The sequence below is a fragment of the Panthera uncia genome, chromosome A2, assembly GCF_023721935.1.
Source record: "Panthera uncia isolate 11264 chromosome A2, Puncia_PCG_1.0, whole genome shotgun sequence".
In the NCBI taxonomy this organism is placed as follows: Eukaryota; Metazoa; Chordata; class Mammalia; order Carnivora; family Felidae; genus Panthera; species Panthera uncia.
This window is the reverse complement of record NC_064816.1, coordinates 66,318,380-66,328,098: the sequence shown is the minus strand read 5'-3', so window position 1 is coordinate 66,328,098 and position 9,719 is coordinate 66,318,380.

Genomic DNA, 9,719 nt, shown 5'->3' with positions numbered 1-9,719 from the left:
CTTTCTATATCATCTTATGTTTTTTTCTCCTCCCTCCACTTTCTTTAAGAATGTGTTGCTTCTCTTTGTCTCCTCTTTGTCTCTTTGTGTTGCTCCTCTTATTAAGTTGGCTCTTGAGCTTTTGTTAATAAGCATTTATGAACATAAGTTCCCCTCACAGTACTGCTTTGACAATACCCCATAAATTTTGGTATGCAGTGTTTATGTTTTGGTTGTATCTACATATGTAAAAATTATTCTTATTTGTGTTCTTTGATCCATGAGTTACTGAGAAGTGTTTTTAAATGCCCAAATGTATGGGTTTTAAAGGTTATCCTTCTATCATTGATTTCTAAGTTAACGTCTTTGCCCTAAAGTATGATCAGTGTGTGACACTTCTTAATTGTTGACTTTCATTTTACCCCCTTTGCATGTCCTTGCCATTAACAATTCTTGTCATCTTCCTCTTCAGAATATACCCAAGATATGAACACTGTTTGGCACCTTTCTTACTACCATGCTACTCCATGTCACTATCATCTGTCACCAAGACTACTAACACAGACTCCCACAGAGTCATTCTGTTTCTCTTTTCCTCCTACAGGTTATTATTCTTCTGAATAAAAGTCAAAGTCTGTTCAGTAGTCTGTAAGACGCTACATGATCTTTGCTCACTCATCTTTACCCTTTGGTCTTATTTTCCTACCATTTGATCACCTTCTTAATCAACACATTCTAAAAATACCAGCTCATTAATCATGTCCTGATCATGCCAGCAATGTGTCCCTTTCAAGGCCTTAGAAGTTTTTATTTTCTTCTTGTAAAATGCACTTTCCTTTAAAATCCTAATGTTTCTATTTGCTTTCTCACCTCCTTTAACTTATTGCTCAAATATTACATTCTCAGTGAGGTCTCTAAACACTCTTTTATAAAGGCCAAGCCCCTTTACCAGGCACTCCCTATGAGCCTTCCTAATATTTTTGTTTTTCTATAGCTTTCATCACCACTGACATACCAAATATGTCACTAGAATATAAGTGCCATGAGGGCAATAATTTTTGTAATATTTTATAAGTCTCATTATAACATTTCTCGCAACTAGAAGTCTACCTGACAGTGAGCAATCTATAAATATTAAGTGCCATAATGTACAAAAAACAATAGTCCCAAATAATGGATGATTCAAACATAAATGATTAAATCAGAAATAGACACTTGATTAAAAACAATATATTTAATAATTACAAAAGTTGGCTTCTAAAACATGTATAATAGATCATTATCTAAAAAACACATTTAGAAGGACAAGTATGTAAATTAGAAAGTATAATTCAGAATAAGAACACATAAAAATGACAAAACAGGAAGTGAATAGTCTATATTATGTGGAAAACAGTTATGAGATATGATGTATAAATATATGTTAAAAAGTTTGAAAATTTTTTTTTCAAATTTTTATTTAAATTCAAGTATACTATTGTTGATAATGCTTCTATAAACATTATAAACATTGGGGTGCATATACCCTTTTGAATATGTATTTTTGTGTCATTTGGGAAAATACCTAATAGTGTAATCGCTGGATCATAGGGTAGTTCTATTTTTAGTTTTTTGAGGAACCTCCGTACTGTTCTTTAGAGTGGCTGCACTACTCTAAAGTTTACATTCCCAACAAAAGCACAAGAGCGTTCTCCTTTCTCTGCATCCTCACCACCACCTGTTTCCTGAGTTGTTCATTTTAGACATTCTGACAGGTGTGAGGTGGTATCTCATTGTGGTTTTGATTTGTATTTCCCTGATGATGAGTGATGTTGAGCATCTTTCCATGTGTCTCTTAGCCATCTGGATGTCTTCTTTGAAAAGTGTCTATTCATGTGTTGTGCCCATTACTTAACTGGATTATTTGTTTTTGGGTGTTGAGTTTGACAAGTTCTTTATAGATTTTGGATACTAACCCTTTATCAGAATTGTCATTTGCAAATGTCTCCTCCCATTCCATAGGCTACCTTTTAGTTTTGTTGATAGTTTCCTTTGCTATGCAGAAGCTTTTTATCTTGATCAGGCCCCAATAGTTTATGTTTGCTTTTGTTTCCCTTGCTTTTGATGACGCGTCTAGTAAGAAGTTTGCTGCAGTCAAAGGCATAGAGATTACAGCTTGTGTTCTCCTTTAGTAGGTTGATGGTTTCCTGTCTCACATTAAGTCTTTCACCCATTTTGAATTTATTTTTGTGCATAGTGTAAGAAAGTCATCCAGTTTCATTTGTCCACATGTCAACATCCAGTTTTCCCAACACTATTTGTTGAAGAGACTCTATTTTCCATTGGATATTCTTTCTTCCTTTTCAAAGATTATTTGAGCATATAGTAGTGGGTCAATTTCTGGGTGTCCTATTCTGTTCCATTGATCTGGGTTTGTGCCAGTAGCATACTGTCTTGATGACCACAGCTTTGTCATATAGCTTGAAATCTACAATCATGATGCCTCCAGTTTTGCTTTTTTTTTTTTTTTTTCTTCAGGGTTGCTTTGGCTATTTGGGATCTTTTGTGGTTCCATATAAATTTTAGGATTATTGAAAGCTGGTGTTTTTTTTTTTAAGTTTATTTATTTATTTTGAGAGAGAAACAGAGAAAGAGAGAGAGTGTGGGAGGGGCAAAGAGAGGGAGAGAGAGAGAGAATCTAAAACAGCTCTGCCCTATCAGCACAGAGCCCAAGGTGGGGCTCAAACCCGCAAATGGTGAGTTCAGGACTTGTGGCAAAATCAAGAGTTGGATGCTTGACCGACTGACTCACCTGGGCATCCCGCTGGTAGGTTTTTGATAGAGATTGCATTAAATGTGTAGATTCCTTTGGGTGGTATAGACATCTTAACAATGTTTGTTCTTCCAATCCATGAGCATGGAATGTTTTTTCCATTTCTTGTATCCTTTTAATTTCTTTCATAAGTGTTTTATAGTTTTTAGAGTACAGACCCTTTACCTCTTTAGTTAGACTTATTCCTATGTATCTTATTACTTTGGGTGTAATTGTAAATTTAATTAATTTCTCAATTTCTTTTTCTGCTGCTTTATCGGTGTGCAGAAATTTCTGTACATTGGTTTTATATCATGCAACTTTGCTGAATTCATCTATTAGTCTAACAATTTTTTGGTGGAATCTTTCAAGTTTTCTACATAGAATATCATATCCTCTGCAAATAGTGAAAATCTTACTTCTTCCTTTCCAATTTCTATTACTTTTATTTATCTTTGTTGTCTGCTGAGGCTATGCAAAATAGTACTATGTAAAATAGTAATGGTGAGAGTGGACATCCTTGTTTTGTTCCTGACCATAGAGAAAAATCTCTCAGTTTTTCCCATTGAGGATGATATTAGCTGTGGGTCTTTTGTATATGGCCTTTATGATGTTGAGGTATGTTCCATCTATCCCTACTTTGTTGAGGATTTTTTTTTAATCAAGAATGGATGCAGTATTTTGTCAAATGCCTTTTCTGCATCTATTGAGAGGCTCATATGACTCTTATCCTTTTTTTTATTAATGTGGTGTATCATGTTGTTTGATTTGTGAATGTTGAATAAGCCCTTCAGCCCAAGAATAAATCCCATTTGATTGTGGTAATTCTTTTAATGTACTCCTGGATTCAATTTGCTAGTATCTTTTTGAGAAATTTTACATCCATATTCTTCGGGAATTTTGGCTTGTGATTCTCCTTTTTAGTGGGGTCTTTGGTTTTGGAATCAAGGTAATGCTGGCCTCATAGAATGAGTTTGGAGGTTTTCTTTCCATTTCTCTTAATTGGAACAGTCTGAGAAGAATAGGTATTAACTCTTCTTTATATGTCTGGTAGAATTCCACTGGGAAGCCACCTGGTCTTAGACTTTTTTTTGTTGGAAGATTTTTAATGACTGATTGGATTTCTTTGCTGGTTATGTATCTGTTCAATTTTTCCATTTCTTCCTGCTTCAGTTTTAGTACTTGTATGTTTCTAGGAATTTATCCATTTCTTCTAGGTTGCCCAGTATGTTGGCATATCATTTTTTGTAATATTCTCTTATAATTTTTTTGTATTTCTGTGGTGTTGGCTGTGATCTCTCCTCTTTCATTCATGATTTTATCTATTTGGGTCCTTTCTCTTTTCTTTCTGAATAGTCTGGTAATAGGGGCTATTACTTCTTTCGAAGAACCAGCTCTTACTTTCATTGGGCTATTCTACTGTTTTTTGTTTGTTTGTTCCTATATCACTTATTTCTTGTCTAATCTTTATTATTTCTCTTCTTCTGCTGGCTTTACACTTTATTTGGTGTTCCTTTTGTAGCTCCTTTAGGTGTAAAGTTAGGTTGTGTATTTGAGACTTTTCTTGCTTTCTTGAGGTGGGCCTGTATTGTTATATACTTCCCTCTTAGGACAGCCTTTTCTGCATCCCAAAGGTTTTGGATTGTTGTGTTTTATTTTTTATTTGCTTTCATGTAATTTTTTATTTCTTCTTTAATTTCCTGGTTAATCAATTCATTCTTTAGTAGGATGTTCTTTACCTTCATGTATTGGAGGTATTTCTGAATTGTTTCTTGTGGTTGACTTCAAGTTTCATAGCGTTGTGATCTGACAATATGCATGGTATGATCTCAATCTACTTGTTGAGGGCTGATTTGTGACCCAGTATGTGATCTATTCCAGGATGAAATGTTCTGAATATGTTCATTAAGTTCATCCAATACAGGGTTTCAGCCAAAGCCATTGTGTCCTTGCTGACTTTCTGCTTAGATGATCTAATGTTGTAAGTGGGGTGTTAAAGTCTCCTACTATTATTTTATTATTATCAAGAAGTTTCTTCATGTTTGTGATTACCTGATTTACCTATTTGGGTTATCCACGTTGGGGGTATAAATATTTACATTGTTAGTTCTTCTTGATGGATAGACTCTTTTATTATGATATATTATATTATTATGATACAGTGCCCTTCTTAATCTCTTGTTACAGTCCTTGATTTTAAATCTAGTTTGTCTGATACAAGTATGGCTACTCCAGCTTTCTTTTGATGTCCATTAGTATCATAGATAGCTCTGTATCTTCTCTCTTTCAATGTGCAGGTATATTTAGGTCAAAAATGAGTTTCTTGTAGGCAACATATAGATATGTCCTGTTTTTTTCCCCATTGTGATATCCTACATCTTTTTTTTTTTTTTTTTTTTTGGTTGGAGCCTTTAGTCCATTTACATTCAGAGTGATTATTGATAGATATGAATTTAGTACCATTGTGTTACCTGTAAGTTGGTGTTTCTGCTGATATTCTCTGGTCCTTTCTAGTCTTTGTTGCTTTTGGTATTTCTTTCCCACTCAATGAGTCCCCTTTCATATGACCTGCAGGGTAGGTTTATTGGTTACAAATTCCTTTAGTTTTTGTTTGTCTGGGAAACTCTATCTCTCCTTCTATTCTGAATGACAGCCTTGCTGGATAAAGTGTTTTTGGCTGCGTATTTTCCCCATTCAGCATGTTGAATATTTCATGCCACTCCCTTCTGACCTTCCAAGTTTCTCTTGACTAATCTGCTGCAAACCTGATCTGTCTTTCCTTGTAGGTTAAGGAATTTTTCCCCTTGCTACTTTCTGGATTCTTTCCTTTTCTGTGTATTTTGTGAATTTGACTATCATATGTCTTGGTGCAAGCTGGCTTTTGTTGAATTTGATGGGAGTTCTCTGTGCTACTGGATTTTGATTTCTGTTTCCTTTCCCATATTAGGGAAGTTTTCAGCTATAATTTGCTCAAATAAATCTTCTGCCACCTCCCCTTGTTTTTTCTCTTTTCTTTTTTCTGGGATTCCTATGATACGAATTTTAATATGCTTTATAAAGTCCCTGAGTTCTCTAAGTGTACATTGTGATCCAATACTTTTCTTTCCCTCTTCTTTTCAGCACATTTTATCTTCTATATCACTGACTTGTCCCTCTGCTTCACCCATCCTCATTGTCATTGCATCCAGTTTGTTTTGCATCTTGGTTATAACCTTTTTTATTTTGACCTAATTTTTTGTTCTTTTATCTCTGCAGTAAGGGACTCTCTAGTTCTATGCTTTCCTCAAGTCCAACTAGTATCTTTATGACTGTTATTTTAATTTTTTCAATGTTTATTTATTTTTGAAGGAGAGAAACACAGAGCATGAGTGGGGGAAGGGCAGAGAGAGAGGAAGACACAAATTCTGAAGCAGCCTCCAGGCTCTGAGCTGTCAGCACAAATCCTGATGCAGGACCGAACTCACAAACTGTGAGATCATGATCTGAGCCAAAGTCAGAAACTTAACTGAATGAACCACCCAGGCATCCCATGATTATAGTTTTAAATTGTGAATTAGACATTTTATATATCTGCATTGCTTAAATTCCTGGCTGTAACTTCCTCCAGTCCTTTCTTTTGGGATAAATTCTTCCTTCTTGTCATTTTGTCTAGGTCACTGTTTTTTTTTGTGTGATTCTTGGGAAAGCCTGTTATATTCTTGTTCCTGAGAGTAATGGCTATATTAAGAAGTCCTATATTGTCTTGGGTCTGGTGCTTCAGAAAGTGTTTCAGAGCACTCTGCTGTTGTGCTTTGGCTGCTCCTTTCCTCAGATCAATCCTCTGCAGAGTTTCTCCTTGCCTGCACAGGGTAGGTCCACGTGTGGATCTTGTCGACTGTGTGGCAAGTTTTAACTAGGTGTGTTTTGGTCTGCTTGTTAAAAGAATCTAGATCCTATTTCCCTTAGAGCTGAAGCTTTGCAGCATTCTATAATCAGTAGGCTTGGTGCATGTGAGGGGTTTATGTTGGTCTTCTGGGGGAAGCCTTGCTGTGCTGATTCTCAGGTGGACTTACCGTAGTGGAGATGCACCTGTAGGGCACAGGGGGGTGGGGCTTGGTGTAAGCACCTCTAGCTTCCACTCAGTGGCTCTTAGTTGCTCACTGAAATAGGTCAGTGCTGATGGGTGGAGGGAAAATGGAGTTGCCCTGCTCTCATACCCAGAGTGGGGAGTTCATGCCTGCCACTCTTCAGGAAGTCCTCACAGAAGAGTGAACAATCTCCCTTCTTGTGCCCCAGCTTGCATTGGATCTTTGCCTTCACCCTGTCTGTGTCCTAGCTGCCTGCCTGCGAGTTCTCCTGTGTTTATCTCATGCCCATGGCTGGGCTTCAAAACTCAAAATTTTAGAGACCTGGCACAGCGCAAGTCCTCACTGATCCTCTGGGGGAGGGCCTGTTCACACTGTGGCCAGTGCTGGTTTGTTCCAGAAATGCAGATGCATGAGTGCACAGTGGCTGGAGGTGATGGTAAAGTGCAGCAAAAAGCCATCACCAAGGTTTGCTGTTCTCAGCAGGTGTCTCTGTTCCTATGTTAGTGAACAGAGCAGCACGTTGGCACCCACCAGCTATTTTGTCCCTGGAGAGGCTGTGTCACCACTCCCAAATATGCTACAGGAAGGGGAATTGTTTCTCCCTGTCTCCCTCAGGTCTCCCTCAGACCATGTTGCCTGCTTCTGGGCCTCTGCCTTCCTCCACTACAGGAACACTGCTACACCTGCCAGGCATGCGCCCCATACCCCCACCCTCCCCGCAATGGTGCAGACCTCCAAAACTTCAGGCTTTGCATTCTGTTGCTCATAGAAACCGTGGTAATTATCCCCTCTTCTTTTCCTGGTCAGTGGTTTTGGAGAGGAGTTTTTCTTGTGCAATTTCCTGTGTGCTGTTTTCACTTTTTCTCTCCCTCTCTCTTTCCCTCTTGCTCCCCTCCATGATCAGGGCTCCCTCCCCTCCACAGCACCTGCAATTCTTTTCTCCCCCAAATAAACTCTCTGGAGCTCCTAGCTTCCACAATGTGGCTGTTTTTCTATCTCTGGATGTGCAGCTTGTTCTCTCAGTCCTCAGATTGATTTCTTGGGTGTTCAGAATGATTTGATATTTATCTGGCTGTGTTGGAGGGATGAAGCATACTTAAGGTTCCCTTTCTCCTTTATCATCTTAACTCTTCTCCCCGAAATTTAAAAATCAAAAAAAATTTTCTGATAAATTAAAATTATTGAAATTAACACTTCAAAAACTAGAAAAGTGTACTTGCCTACAAACAGAAGGACATTTCCAACTTTATCTGGCAAGCATAGGACCTTTCCTGCCATCACAACATATCTGCTTCAAATGTCTTTGCAACTTGTTTGTCTCTTGACTCAATGAATCACTCTTATTTCATCATCCTTTGTTAAACTTTAACCCTTTCCATTTCAATTAACCTAGAATTAACCCAATGGAATTTTTTTCTCTGTACATTTTGATTTGATAACCTGTATCGAACAACTCATTTTTGTTAATTTTGCACCAACAGCTACAAGGGCTTCACTTAGCATTATTGCAGGTTTTTGGTCTCAGTCCTGAAGGGCTTGCAGGATGCCGGGCAGTCCACTATTCAAAGGCTTCTTAGGCCTTCTGGTTGTAGTTGGCAACAATGATCGGTCCCTTCCAGCTGATATCATTGAAAGGTTTGCAGGAGAGTACAAATTGCTAGGTCAAGAAGTTCCAGATTCATGACTAATACTCGTGTTTTCAGGTTTAGTGTTAGGAAGGCCATGATGTCATCACATATTAAAATGACATGAACTCTCTTCATTTGTCTGATTGTAAAGAAACTTCCCTGAAATGGAAACACATCAGAGGTTTCTCCCCCAAATTCCTGCAACTATTACAAACTTCTCCTGCCAAGACCAGATGGAGAAGCCTGTGCTACTGGCAATCCATACTCACCATGGGCTCATGCCCACAGAGCAGGTGCACTGTCAGGCTCAGGAGCTACAATCCTTCTGCATCAGATGAAGCTATTGTATCCACATGTCTGACATCCAGAGGGGCTGTCGTACAATTGCAGGTATGCTCAGGTCTCTGTCAAGAGGATGTGATGAAACTGATCTGAGGAAGGGGTGTTTTGCAAAACTCAGAACAAGTGTTCTTGGTCCAGAATGATATACTTTTAGAGTAAGAAGTGATGGACTGTCCGATGAACCAAGCCCTTTTCTGGCAGTTATCACATCTATCACACACCCAGAGCCTCCTGCTTTGAAGTAAACTAATGCTCACTGGAGTAGCCAGTGGCTGGGAAAACTATCCCATAGGTAGACGCATGACAAAATGGCCATTGGGGGGGGGGGGTGGCGCTAGGAGTGAGGCCATTTACAATGCTTTCTGAACATTGTTCTGAAGGGCTGGCTTTGTGTTTTACCCATCCCTGAGAAAACCCCACCTTCACCAAATATCTATTAAGTTGAACAAAGTCCATAATAATATGAAAAAACATTACTAGAACTGGAAACATTTCAGGAAATATATGGAACCTTTTTCATATAGGACACCTCAAACCAATGGAGTCAAGGACCTAATAACTATAAAGAAAAATGCTGCTTGATAAGTAAATGGAAAATATCCCCAGTAGAACCTCCTTAGCAATTTTAGCACCAAACTTCAGAAGAACACACGGCAGCCACAGATCAATTTTTGTATTATCTTGATTATGTCAAAATTTATGAGAACTGCTTCAGGTGCTGGAGACCATACAAAACAGATTAAGAAACAACAACAACAAAAAACAAACAATGTTAAGCCATGATTTGAGGGTTGAGACTACATTCTGTGTTCCAAGATTTCCACTTTTGGGCATGACATGGATTTGTATGTCAGTTAACTAGAGACATGTGCAGGAGCATTAAAAACTAAAAATGAGGGGCGCCTGGGTGGC